The 13,264-nt window shown below is 42.6% G+C and overlaps 3 non-coding genes across 3 annotated transcripts; all 3 read left to right on the top strand.

The window, feature by feature from the left end:
* The first annotated feature begins 1,938 nt into the window (after nt 1-1,938).
* trnan-guu (transfer RNA asparagine (anticodon GUU)) lies at nt 1,939-2,012 on the top strand. Its single transcript has one exon. It is a non-coding gene; the product is annotated as a tRNA-Asn (tRNA).
* A 1,280-nt stretch (nt 2,013-3,292) lies between these two features.
* trnae-uuc (transfer RNA glutamic acid (anticodon UUC)) lies at nt 3,293-3,364 on the top strand. Its single transcript has one exon. It is a non-coding gene; the product is annotated as a tRNA-Glu (tRNA).
* Nucleotides 3,365-12,287: 8,923 nt separating this feature from the next.
* Nucleotides 12,288-12,361, top strand: trnan-guu (transfer RNA asparagine (anticodon GUU)). The gene has a single exon. It is a non-coding gene; the product is annotated as a tRNA-Asn (tRNA).
* Nucleotides 12,362-13,264: the final 903 nt, after the last annotated feature.

Genomic DNA, 13,264 nt, shown 5'->3' with positions numbered 1-13,264 from the left:
TGTTTCTGTCTCTGTCAGTTGCTCTCTCTGACACTCTTCTCGAAGTGCCATGAAAATGCGGAGTTTAGAAAATCTAACTTGTCTCAGAATCTTATGAAAAAAATCCTCTCAAGAAGTATTCTGTTAATAGCAGCAAACATATTTCTGTATTTTACAGATAAGTTTGAAATTACAACGGTTAGGCAAAATACTTAATTTAGTGGGAATCAGGGCAAAATCAATTCCCTCTGCATGCGGCACAATAACAGTTGCAATCTGCAGTTTCATGTTGATTTGAATTCGTTTTATTCATTCTTTATGCCGTGCACATTGGATAAACAGAATGAACTATCAAGATACAGAACAAGGAAAGCATTTCTTCCTTCTTTATAGTCATATAAAATAAAGTGTGTGTTACTCGGCATAATAATAATTATCTGATGACATGATTATACATCGATGTGAGAATCCTGTCACTTTTTCGATCGCGCTGGCAAATTACTTTTTCCAAACCATTTATTTTGCTCGGACCAACACAACAGACACCAACTTCAATAAAAATAATTGAAAAATATTAATCTCAGTTTTTTTGCCCATTAATGTTATATCGCCCAGGAATCATTAACAAGTTAAGCTCCAAAGACCTTAGTGCATCAAAGTGCAGCAACGTTTTTCTACTGTACGTTTGGATGGAATTAACATCTGATAACTACATCAGTTGTGTACATTAATCCCTAAATGCAATCTCCAGGCAATATCTCACATAGGCAATTGCGAACAATGTTCGCATACAGTGGATGGTAACAAAAGGGCAAATGCGCCACCCGACCTCCTGCTGCAAACTTTCATCCCTGACAACGATATTCAATATTCACACTTCAGCAACCGGGTCCCAGGTCCAGCTGCCGAGTGACTGAACCTCTCTGAGACTCACAAAGGCCGGCGCCTGCAGTAAGTGAAAGCCGCCAGCAGATGGTAATATTGCATTATTTTCGTCACAGGACAGTGAAACTCCCGTTTCAACTCACAGTTAGATTTTCCGAATATCAGTTTGACTGGAATAATGCCTTTCCCACACTACCACCTCTATGGCAAAGGAAACTAACAAAGTGCAATAAATGCTTGATTCGACATCGAAGCCCACACTCGGTAAAAATATGTTTTAAATGGCATCTCCTCCACCAGTGGCCCAGAGTGAGGGGGAATTGCTATTAGTTTCACCCTGTGTGAGCTAACCATTATTTGGAGAGGTTCATGATCAAAAATACCATTCCAATAAATCTCCTGCCCAACACCAATTTTGGGCAGAGCAAGACTGCTTTGAGATAAAGACATAAAACACAAACGTGTTTAAATTGTGAAAAATGAGTTATACATGTTGGCCCAGAAACATGGGGGAGAATTATCATTTTTCATTTTTGAAAATGTGACTGTGGGATATTTTAACTTTGCATCAGAGAGCGCGATCTAGATGGTGGTTTAGTATCTCATCCAGTGAAGCAGCACCTCGGATAGATTTGATTTGATTTGCTTTCTTATTGTCAAATGTATTAACATAAACTGAAAACTATTGTTGTTTGCGCGCTATACAGAGAAAGCGTAAGTATATGGAGAAGGACAGGAGCGAGAGCAGAATGTGGTGGAACATTCATAGCTGAGATATCGAGAAAGGTCAATTTTGCGCGAGGTAGTTCCATTTAAAAGCCTGACGGCAGCAGGGAAGCAGCTGTTCCTGAAGCGGTTGGTACATGAACTCAAACATTTGTATTTCTCCTGACGGTAGAAGGTGGAGAAAGGGAATAACGGACACACTACAGCAGTGTTGCGGGATCAACGGAACTAAAGAGACTTGTATAGAATTGTAAACAGTGCGGTCATGCTGCAATTCTGGAACGGGTTTTGCAGAAATCGAATTGTGGTTATTGACACACTAGAAGATATGTAATTGCTACTGTCTCAGTCTCTGTGGCGCAATTGGTCAGCACGTTCGGCTGTTAACCGAAAGGTTGGTGGTTCGAGCCCACCCAGGGACGGAATTTTACTATCTTTTCACCATCAGCATTCATAGGCAAACAGTTCCGGGTTGTCAATGGGTCTATGGGCGTCAATAAAATAATGCTCTCAATTGTCACTGCTGTCTAATGTTACCAACATTATTTAATGATGAACGACTTCAAACATATTACATATAACATTGTATACACGCTTCCATTATACCATTAAACTTAAAAATTACAATCGAATCATGAACTTGCGGCTAATCATTTGCTCCAATTCCATATCCCTGTTTCCATTCATTCCTGGATAGATCATAAATCTGTCTAACCCAAATTGAATTGTGTTCAGTGATGGAGCATCTGCAACCCCCTGGAGTAGAGAATACCGAAGATTCACCAGCCTTTGAGTGAAGGAATTTTTCCTCATCGCAGTCCGAAATCATTAGCGTTTTATCTTGAGATTGTGCCCCCATGTTTTAGATTCCCGGATCAGGAAAAATAATGTCTCAGCTTTTCAATGCTGTCTATTCTTTCTCGTTAAGCTGTTGAAATTTTCCAGCGTTTTCTGCTTTTGATTCAGATTCCAGCGTTGTCAGATTTTATTCTGTCTAAAATGCGGGGATGCAAACTGCACACACTATTCCAAATGTGGTCTCAACAAAACCCTGAATTACTGTAACAAGATTTAAACACTTCAAAACATAACTCCGTGCTCATGGCTGGAAAGAGAGTGTGCCAGTGGATAATTCGCACAGAGTACATTTCTGTAATCAGTAACTGGATCAGGAAGGTGATATATTTCTGTCTCTTTGTACTGTCATCTTTAAACTCCATCTCCTCTCAATGCCCTGTGTCATATATTCGCTTTCCCTGCTTTCCAGGCAAAGCTCGGGTTCACCAACTGTTTGTGTCTTATCAAGCAGCTAATTGACCCTGGGAGCTGGACAGCTCCCAGATGAGAGGCAGCGACAGAAACAGAAAGAGAAGTGACATGATAGTGTTTCATAAATGACTTGTGTCAGTTGCTCTCCGTGATGAATGCCTGCAGTGTGTTCCCTTGTATGTTTCACAGAGACCACAGTGATGAGCTTGTTGGGAGTTTGGAAACTGCAAGTGTCACATGAGCAGCTCACTGTCTATTTCATGTTCCAGCTAAGAGGATTCGCTGCTTTCATTGGCTGAAGCAGTCACTTGTGTGTGATATAAACATGACAATTTGAAGGATAAAGTTGCATTTGGTGAATAAAAAATCCGAAACATTATGAAAAGCAGGTAATTCATGGATAAATTAATATCTTAAAGCGGGCTGGTCAGCTTCCCTGGTGGTCTAGTGGTTAGGATTCGGCGCTTTCACCACCGCGGCCCGGGTTCGATTCCCGGTCAGGGAATGTAGATTTATTGCTGTACAACAATCCTGCGTTACTTCCAGTTCTGTCGGAATCAGTACTCGGGGGATTTCTTGGTTAACCAAGGCAGGGCCTGCTGTAATCGAAACAAGGAGATTGTTTCATAAATGAATACATGAAACATAAATTACAACAGGAAAATAGAGCATAGAGTAAAGTTCAGTACATCATTTACACCGAACAACGCAATATTTACAGACAAGATAGTTTTGTGTAATCTGTTGAATTGCTTGTAAAAATAATTCCTGAGCAATTCTGTTCTAAATGGAATTGAACATGATAGGTAGAAATTCTGAACTCTTCCACAAGGTGGCAGCAAGGCTCAGCACCTACTGCTTTTTAGCGGTATGTTTGGTTAATATTTCCACACCTCTGTAACAGTGAGGGGCAATTAACACGTTTCATTTAATTATCAACATTTTCACCCTGCCTAAGCCTGTTTCCATTGCAGACTGATATTTTAAACAGTGTTACTTTCCGTTTACCCTGTTTCACTGCATCGACAGAGCGAGTTTCAGGAAACTAACGGGAGTTTGTGTTGTGACTGGTGGGCAGCCAGTTTTGCAGCCACGACGTGAATGCAATAATCAGGCAGAAAGAATGTTCGGTTTGTGCCGTTTCTGATGGCATTTCTGCAGATTGTTCTCTGGGCCTTTGTGCACAGAAGCCTATTCCAGTGTCAGTGTGTGACTGGCTGTTGTAAACAGTCCTCAGCAGACAGCAGCTGTGACCCAGAAATCTGCGGCAGTTTTTGTACGAGAATTTCACTCGTTCTCATCACTGTGAGACTCTGCGCACAGTAATAGACCGCGGTGTCAGACAACCGCAGCTCCGAGATTGTCAGTCGGTACAACCTGTCTGACTGGTGGACTCGATCTGAAAACCGGGTCCGAGCGAAATCGGCCTTGAATTCATAGCTGTCGCTCGGGTCCCGGCGGACGGCAAACTCAGGCTGTCTGCCTGGGTACTGACGGTACCAGAATAAATAATCGGCATCGGCGGTAAAGGTGCAGCTTAAAGTGACATATTTCCCCTCTGACGGTGTGAGTGAGGATTCCCGCTGAGTAACAGAGTCTCCATCGCTGTGATCTGGAATATACAGTTAAAAAAGTGAAATAATCAACTGAACTGAAATGTGACTGTTAGTAGTTAGTATTACATACAAAAAGTTGGAGTACAGACCTTAGAAAAAAAACTTTTTACAAAATTGACTTGTCTGTTTTACATCCTAGAGAGGGCAATTCACCTTACTTCGTCTCAATCTCTCAGAATTTTCATCCATTTCTTTCTCCAACATCTCTTCATTTAGCTTCCCTTGTGGTAGTTACAGAATATAAAGACACTTTGTTTATGGAGGTCTATCCACAAAACCCTTTTGCATCTCTTTGCATCATTGTATTTATCAGAATCAATGATCCAGAAGTGAAAAGAACTCGGCAGCACTAACCTATCAACCACCTTTCAATCACATTTGAATCACTTTCAATCACATTAACCCCCTTTCAATCACATCTGGCAAGCGGTCCCTCCAGCCTCGCTTTGCGAGATAAAATAATCTCAGCCAGCACAATTATTTCTCATAGCAAGCTCACGCCAATTGCCATATCACCTTCTTAAAGATTCTTTCTCATTTTCTCCTGTGTCCTTACATTATTTCCTAACACTCCTCATGTGGTCTGACCAAGTTTCGATACCAGTATTAAATAGACTATTTACTTTTCAAATCTAATTCTCTGAAATTAATCTTCATTTAAAAGTTTTATATTTCTTACCGACGCAGAAACCTGCCCAGAGCACGGCGAGAATGGGGATCCGCATCGCTGCTGCTGTGTCAGAAAGGTGCAGAATAGAGAATTGTAAAAGGGCTCATGTCACCTCCTGCAGGACAACACAGACTCAGAGCAGCCACAGTTCTGATGTCACTTCCTCAGGATATCACACGGATGGAGCTGTGGGAGTTGCCTCTCACCACCCTGATGTTTCTTAACCAGGGCTACGTGTTTATATAGGGGAACGCAAGCGTGAATGCCATATCCTACTCATCAGAGCGTAAGGTTTCTGAGTGTAGGTAGCTGGATCTCAAATAAATATAAGCGGGAAAATCAAAGCAATATTTTTGTGAGGCGCTTGATGAAGATTCCGTTTAGTATTGAATAATTTTCTGCCTCTAACAAAGTTGGTACGAGCCTATTGGTCGGCAGAATGGAATAAAGATTAGCGACACTTGCTACAGAGAGGCAACGTTATGTAATTTTTCAATGTTGCTTTGTTTCTGAGTTCAGTTCCTTGTAGATAAATCCTACTTGTGACAACACTACCCAGACTGTCCTGTGCTGTTCTCACACCGACCCTTCTTACTTGTCATTTTTATTGGAGATGTTGTTAACTTTATCAATGATTGCTACTCCAATATAATGAGTAATTTGGTGGACTCTTTGAAATGGGAGAGTGGGAGAAATTGGATTGTCTCAACCCTAAACTTTAGGAAAAAGGGGAGAAAGCGAAAAAGGTAGAGCATGTGTGAAGACAGAGACGGTCAGAAGCAGAGCAAAGGGAGATAGAGAAACCGAGGCGGAATGACAGAACAAGGTACATAAGTCCCAAACGACGAGACAGCCGGAGAACCAGAGAGGAACAAGGAGAAAGTGAAACTCAGAATTTATTAGCCCAGACTTGTGACACTAATAAATAAACATAGGCTTAAAACTAATGCAGCAACGTCCTTCCATATTCTGAGAATTCGGTGGTTTTCCAGAAAATAATAAATTACCTCAGATCGCCGCCAGATGGAGCTGCCTCACTGCATGTGCGTGTTTACTGCAGGGGCAGGAGAAGGATCACAATGTAATAGTGATACTGGTTTCATTCTGAGGGTGTTTTGGGGGTTCTCGGAAATCTCCCTGCTGGCATCACGTTCTAAATTAAGTTATTTTTCTTTCGCTTTCTGGAATTCTGATTGGATTTAGGCCATTGATTTTCAAGTTGGACACAATTGTTTCTGTCACTGTCTATCTCTGTTTCTCTTGTCATCAGTTCGTTTGCTTCTCTTTGTGTCTCCCTCTGTATTATGTCTACATATCTGCGACTGTTCCCTTTACCGTATCATCATATATTTCCTTCCCGTCTCTCCCTCACTTATCTCAATGTCTGTCCCGCTATTTATCACCCTGTCACAACGTCATTTCTATCATTCCCTATTCTCCTGCTTATCTCTCCGCCTCTCCAGCTGTTCCTCTCTACTCATCTCTCTCCTTCGATCATTGTATCGGCCTTTGATTCACTCACTGCCTTTCTATTCGTTTATCTTCATTTGTTAGCTTGGATGTTTCGGGTTGCTGCATTTGTTTCTCTCAGGGGATCTGCACCTAAATCCGCTGTTGTACAATTATTTAAAGTCACAACACGACGAAATCTACCGTTCAGAACGAAACGTTCAGTGTTAACAGGTCACGCACATGACAATGAGATTAATATTCTTCAGAAGCCGTCACAAAGCTATATAAAATTCAACATGAGTGATTGAAACGGATCAAATAAAACTTCCACCATCTGAAGCCTCTGGGTCTGTACTCGATGCTGTTTAGAGGGATGTGGGGGGTCTCTTTGAAATTTACAAAATACTGAAAGGTCTGGATGGAGTGGGCTTGGGGAAGATGTTTCCATTAGTAGGGGAGACAGGGAACCGACCGCAGCGCCTCAGAGTAAAGGGACATCTATTAGAATCGAGATATAGAGGAATTTCTTCAGGTGGTGAATCTATGGAATTCCTTTCCACAGAAACCTGTGGAGGACAGATCATTGAGTGTATTTAAGACAGGTAGTTAGGCTCCTGCTTGGGGAAGGGACCAGAGATTATGGGATCGAGCTACGAAATTGGGGTAGAGAAACCCCACAGGAGCGACATTGTGGCGCAGTGATTACCACTGCTGCCCCACAGCGCCAGGGACCGGGGTTCGATTTCAGCCTCGGGTGACTGTCTGTGTGGAGTCTGCACGTTCTCCCCGTGTCTGTGTGGGTTTCCTCCGGATGTTCCTGTTTCCTCCCACAGTCCAAAGATACGCGGGTAAGATTGATAGTCCATGACAAATTGACCCTTGTGTTAGGGAGTTAGCATGGTAAATATGTGGCGTTACAGGAATAGGCTTGGGTGGGATTGAATCATAGAATACCATCCCTACAGTGCAGGAGGAGGCCATTTGGCCCATCGAGCCTGCACCGACAACAATCCCACCCAGGTTCTGTGCTGTCCCCGCAACCCCATACTTTTACCTTCTAATCCCCCTGACATTAAGGAGCAATTTAGCATGACTAATCAACCTAATCAACATCCTTGGAGTGTAAGGATATTTTGGCCTTGGAGGGAGTGCAGAGGAGGTTTACTAGGCTGATACCGGAGCTGAGGGGGTTGAGCTATGAGGAGAGGCTGAATAGACTGGGCTTGTACTCGTTAGAGTTTAGAAGAATGAGGGGCGATCTCATTGAGACATATAAGATGATGAATGGGATGGATAGAATAGAGGTGGAGAAACACTTCCCGCTCTGAAAGGACAGTAGGACTAGGGGGCACAGCCTCAAGATAAAGGGGAGGCGGTTTAGAACGGAGTTGAGGAGGAACTTCTTCACTCAAAGGGTGGTGAATCTCTGGAATTCTCTGCCCGTTGAAGTGGTGGAGGCTACCTCGCTAAATATTTTTAAGACGCGGGTTGATGGGTTTTTGATAGGAGAGAGGATTAAGAGTTATGGGGAGAGGGCGGGAATGTGGAACTGAGCCACGACAGATCAGCCATGATCTTATTGAATGGCGGGGCAGGCTCGAAGTGCTAGATGGCCCACTCCTGCTCCTATTTCTTATGTTCTTATGTTATGTTCTTATGTTCGGTTCAGGATTGTGGCCGTTTCAGACTAGATGGGCCGAATGGCCTCCTTGTGCACTGTAGGGATTCTATGATTCTGTAGGGATTTTAAACATATCGGCCATGATTGAATGGTGGAATAGGCACGAATGGGCCGAATGGCTTAATTCTGCTCCTATCTCTTATGGCCTTGTCAGTGAAGCTGATTCTTCCCTCTCACCACACACTGTACCCACTCAGTCACTGAGTCTCAGATATGTAATAGTGAAGGTCAAAGAGCTTCAGCTGATCACTGAAACTCATTGAAATCTTATCTCAATCTATGACGGGTAGATTGCAAATTGTTGATTGGACGGGAAGTTAGAGATCAGAAAGTGACTGTAAAAACAGATTCTGTTCCGGCAGTGCTTGGAGTTTTAAAGGTAGTCACAGCCCCGGGCTCTGCAGCCGCCATGGAGTTCCTCACTGTCTGCATTGTGTTCGGGCTGTTTCTTATCAGTAAGGATGACTCCAATCTGGTTAAATGTTATCGCGATCTGAACCTTTAGCTCTGCTTCTCCCCAGTGGTGGTTCTTGACCCTGCTGTGTATTTCCACCATCATTTGTTTTTATTTTGTAACTCCAGTTATGTCGCGGTGAATATAAAGTGTTAATATTATTTCAGCAGCGCGTCCAACACTTAGATTTATTTTCTTCTTCTTGAACACGTTACAGATCCGAGTGATGGAGATTCTGTTTCTCAGCCGCAGTTTTTAGAGGGGAGAGAAGGTGAAACGGTGACTATCCGATGTACCTATAGCACTACAGCAAGCGACTATTTCTTATATTGGTACAGAAAGCAGCCACAGAAGGATTTGCAGTTCATTATATGGAAAAGATCCGTGGATGCACAAGAAGACAGAGGGAAAGGTTTTGAATCCCGTTTCTCTGCTGAACTCCAGACCTCGGATAAATTAACTACTTTAACCATCTCGAACCTGCAGCTGACTGACGCTGGCCGCTATTACTGCGCTTTCAGTCTCACAGTGATAGAAAGCAGTCTCACCCCCGTACAAAAACTGCTTTGCAGCTATCATTGGGTGCTCCAGTCTGTTGAGGTTTGTGTGGAGAATCGCAGAAAGTAACAGTCAGATTGAGCAGCGGCGCTGTCAGCCGCTCAGACACACACCCCGAGGAAACCACATTAACCTCGAATCAAACTGTCACCCAATTCAATCCAGGATCGGCTGAGACAACACACAGCAGAATCCCATCAGAGTGAAAGGTTGATCAGCGAAAGAGAGAAAGAGAGAGCAGCTACCAGTTAAAGAGTTTATGTTTCGATTCCAATTGTTATTTTCTTCAATTCAGGCTTGTCTGGGAAGATCAGTTTCACCAAATAAAAGTTCCTCAGACTTAAAAATGTTTCAAAGCTGCCTGACAGCAGCTCATGGATTCCGGAACTGCCAGATGTAACCCGGGAATGGGACGATAGAAAAGGGGGCGGGACGGTAGGGGATATCTCCGGCTGACACAGGGAGTGATGAAGATGAGGTTGAGGGAGTGAACACAAGATAGAACAGGTGGGAAGAAATGTATGTCTAAAAACAGTTCAATCTGAGAACCGAGAAATAAGCAGCGATCAAAATAATGCAGCAGGTCAAAGAATGTGACTGTAAGGCAGGTCTGAGCAATATACAAGTGTAAACTGGTGATAACTTGAAAGGTATGTTTTCCTATCTCTGTGCATACTTCCTGTTAAAACCCTGAGCAATGTGCCTATGCAGGTGAGTGTGGCCCAGTCTGTGCATCAGCTCAATGGTTCCCTATATTCAATGCTGCAATATCTGAGACGTTTAGCCATGGAGCTGTTTTAGGGATTCTTTAGTGAATCAGCCCTGTTACTGTCTGAACCCTCTGCTTAGTATCTACGAAATTTCAAAGACTAGGTGGCTGAATGAGACCTCAGCAGAGCATCGGCTCAGTGCTCGCTAACTCTCCATTTTAAATGTTTCATCAACAGTGCTATGCAGGCAAGTATGCCCTTACTCTCTAAACTGTACACTTCCTATATCACCCAATGCACTTATACACTTTGAGAGAGCTATAAAAATCATTGACATAGGCAAGGGTGAGATTGAGCGGAATGATACAGAGACAATCCAACTGAGGGACAAAGAAGAACGCAGCCTGAGAGCAGTGAATGATGCAGAGACACACCAAGGAAGGACATTGCTACAGATGAGTATTTATAAATACAGACATACATTAGAGGACGTTGTGGTGCAGTGGTATTTTAAATGGGCGAATCCATACTTTGAAACAGTGATTCCTAGTTACAGATTAACCCAGAAGAGGAACTATCCTCTTCGCATCCACCTTGTCAAGACCCCTTTGTATTTTATACATATCAATCAAGTAGCCTACTCTTATTCTGAATTCCAGTGGATATAAACATTGTCTCTCTAACCTTTCCTCATGAAATAATCCGGCCTTAAAAACAAAGCCTGAATGCCAGAAATTTATACGGACACACAGAATGAAAAACTAAAACCTAATGAAACTCAAGGATACACACACACAAGCTGAGAACTGCTCACTGTTACCAAGGAACCCGATATATAGGGAATCTGGAGATTCTGAAGAGAATGAGGCGAACAAAAATAGGAAATGACATCTAATAAAGAGGTAACAATGAATTGACAAGGCAACAGGGGGAAAAAGAAAGCAGTTAATGGCAAAACAAGAAAAGTTATGAAATTGTAAAATTTAAATAGCTGAATGACAAGAAATGTTGCACAATGTACCTGCACAGATGAGCGAGCTTCCTCTTGATGCATAAGCTAAGTGTCTGCCTGTACTCAATGATGAAACAAATCTGAGCAGTTTCTCATGCCTCCATCTATGTCATGGCATGCCATTCCTCATTTATTACAGCACTGTTTCACAGTCTACGGCGATCGATCAGAAAACCCTGTTCATCGACCCACTATTCATATCCATCTGTGATAAACACTCACCAACATAGGATGGAACAATTACCTGACACTCTTGCATAGACATCCCCAGCGTAGACTCCAGTCGCTGTTGAGCTCCCAAGCAGCAGCTGTATCAGTCTTGCTTTCTGACACAGCCTGCTCAAGGAAAGTAAAGGAAGAAAAGCTGTAATGATAATTGCGGAGATCAGTTGCTTAGTGTCCAGAACTTAACAGCGGCTATCCTTTGAAAATTACATTAGAAAAATAAACTAAAGGCCAAAGAATGAGGAAGTGGAATATTGAAAAAAAGGAATCCCGGATAAATAAAACCATTTAATTCTGTTTTCCTGTCTACGTCCCCCGCGACTGCAGCTTCAATCAGTGGATTACTGCATATCTCTGGGACACAAAATTCAACCCGGTTGAAGCCTCCCAGTACACCGAACACAAGCTGAGCAAAACGTACATAGATTATATCCCTCTCACTGAACCATCGAGCAGCATTTACACAATACCTGAGTGAATCACAATCAATATTCACACCAAGTTTCCAAAACTTTTCAGTGTTAAATTCCTTCATTTGCGTGAAACTCTGAGTGCTGTGAATCTGGAAATGACCATCTGTTTTACCCTGAGACTTGTTTCCCAAGGTCAACCTTCAGGTTTGCAATTCAATTTATGTTGGGTATTGAAGCGAATTCCAAAATGAAGAGAAAAGAAGGGAAATATTAAATCTTGGGACAGATCCTGAGGGAAATGGATCACAATATTTGGAAGGAGTTGCAGCTGGGAATGGTGTTATTGATGACTGAGTGGAAAATATTGGATTCTTGGACTTCTGGTGGTCAGTTCCCTTCCGTCCCATTGAATTCCTCCCTGCGATAAGACACATGGATTCATTTTACCTGCACATTCGTAGGAGAAAGGGAATGACCAACACACTACAGCAATGTTACAGGATCAACGGAACCGAAGAGACTGGTACAGAATTGTACGCGGTGCTGTCATGCTGCAGTTCTGGAACAAAGTTTTGCAGAAATGGAATTGTGGTCATTGACATCCTTGTTTAGAATATCTGCACCAGCTGCCGTCTCAGTCTCTGTGGCGCAATGGGTCAGCGCGTTCGGCTGTTAACTGAAAGGTTGGTGGTTGGGGCCCACCCAGGGACGGAGCTTTTACTATTTTCTCACCATCACCATTCATAAGCGAACCGTTGCGGGTTGGCAATATGTTCCGTGGGCATCAATAAAAAAAAAGCTCTCAAGTGTTACCGGCTGTACTGTTATCTGTTGTCACCAACATTATTTAATGACTATTGACTACCGACATCTTACATATAACATTGTATACATGCTCCCATTATACCATTAAACTTAACAATTAGAATCCAGACATGAATTTGTGGCCGAGCATTTGTTCCAATTCCATATCCCTGTTTCCATTCATTATTCTATAGATCATAAATCTGTCGAACCCAAACTGAAATGTGTTCAATGATGGAGCATCTACAACCCTCTGGCGTAGAGAATTTGAAAGATTCACTCCCCTTTGAGTGAAGTAATTTCTCCTCATCACTGTCCTGAATTATCAGCGCCTTATCCTGAGATTGTGCCCCGTGCTTTATATTCCCGGTTCAGGGAAAATAATGTCTCAGCCTCCACCCTACCAAACTCATAGAATCATAGAATCCCTGCAGTTTTCCAATGCTAACTATTCCTGCTCGTTAAAGCTGTTGAGAATTTCCAGCATTTTCTGTTTTTGATTCAGTTTCCAGCATCCTCAGATTTTGCTTTTATTCTGTCTAAAATGCGGAGATCCAAACTGCACACAGTATTCCAAATGTGGTCTCAACAAAACCCTGAAAACTGTAGAAAGACTTCAAACACTTCAAAACCTAACTCCGTGCTGAAGGCTGGAAGGAGAGTTTGACAGTGGATAATTCGCAGTGTGTACATTCCTGTAATCAGTAACTGGATCAGGAAGATGAGATATCCGTGTCTCTTTGTACTGTCATCTTTAAACTCCATCTCCTCTCAATGCCGTGTGTCATATATTCGCTTTCCCTGCTTTCC

This window comes from Carcharhinus amblyrhynchos, unplaced genomic scaffold (genome assembly GCF_965287045.1).
Source record: "Carcharhinus amblyrhynchos unplaced genomic scaffold, sCarAmb.v2.hapA scaffold_39, whole genome shotgun sequence".
Lineage (NCBI taxonomy): Eukaryota > Metazoa > Chordata > Chondrichthyes > Carcharhiniformes > Carcharhinidae > Carcharhinus > Carcharhinus amblyrhynchos.
Note: the sequence above shows the minus strand (reverse complement) of the source record. Positions and strands in the feature narration are given on the sequence as shown.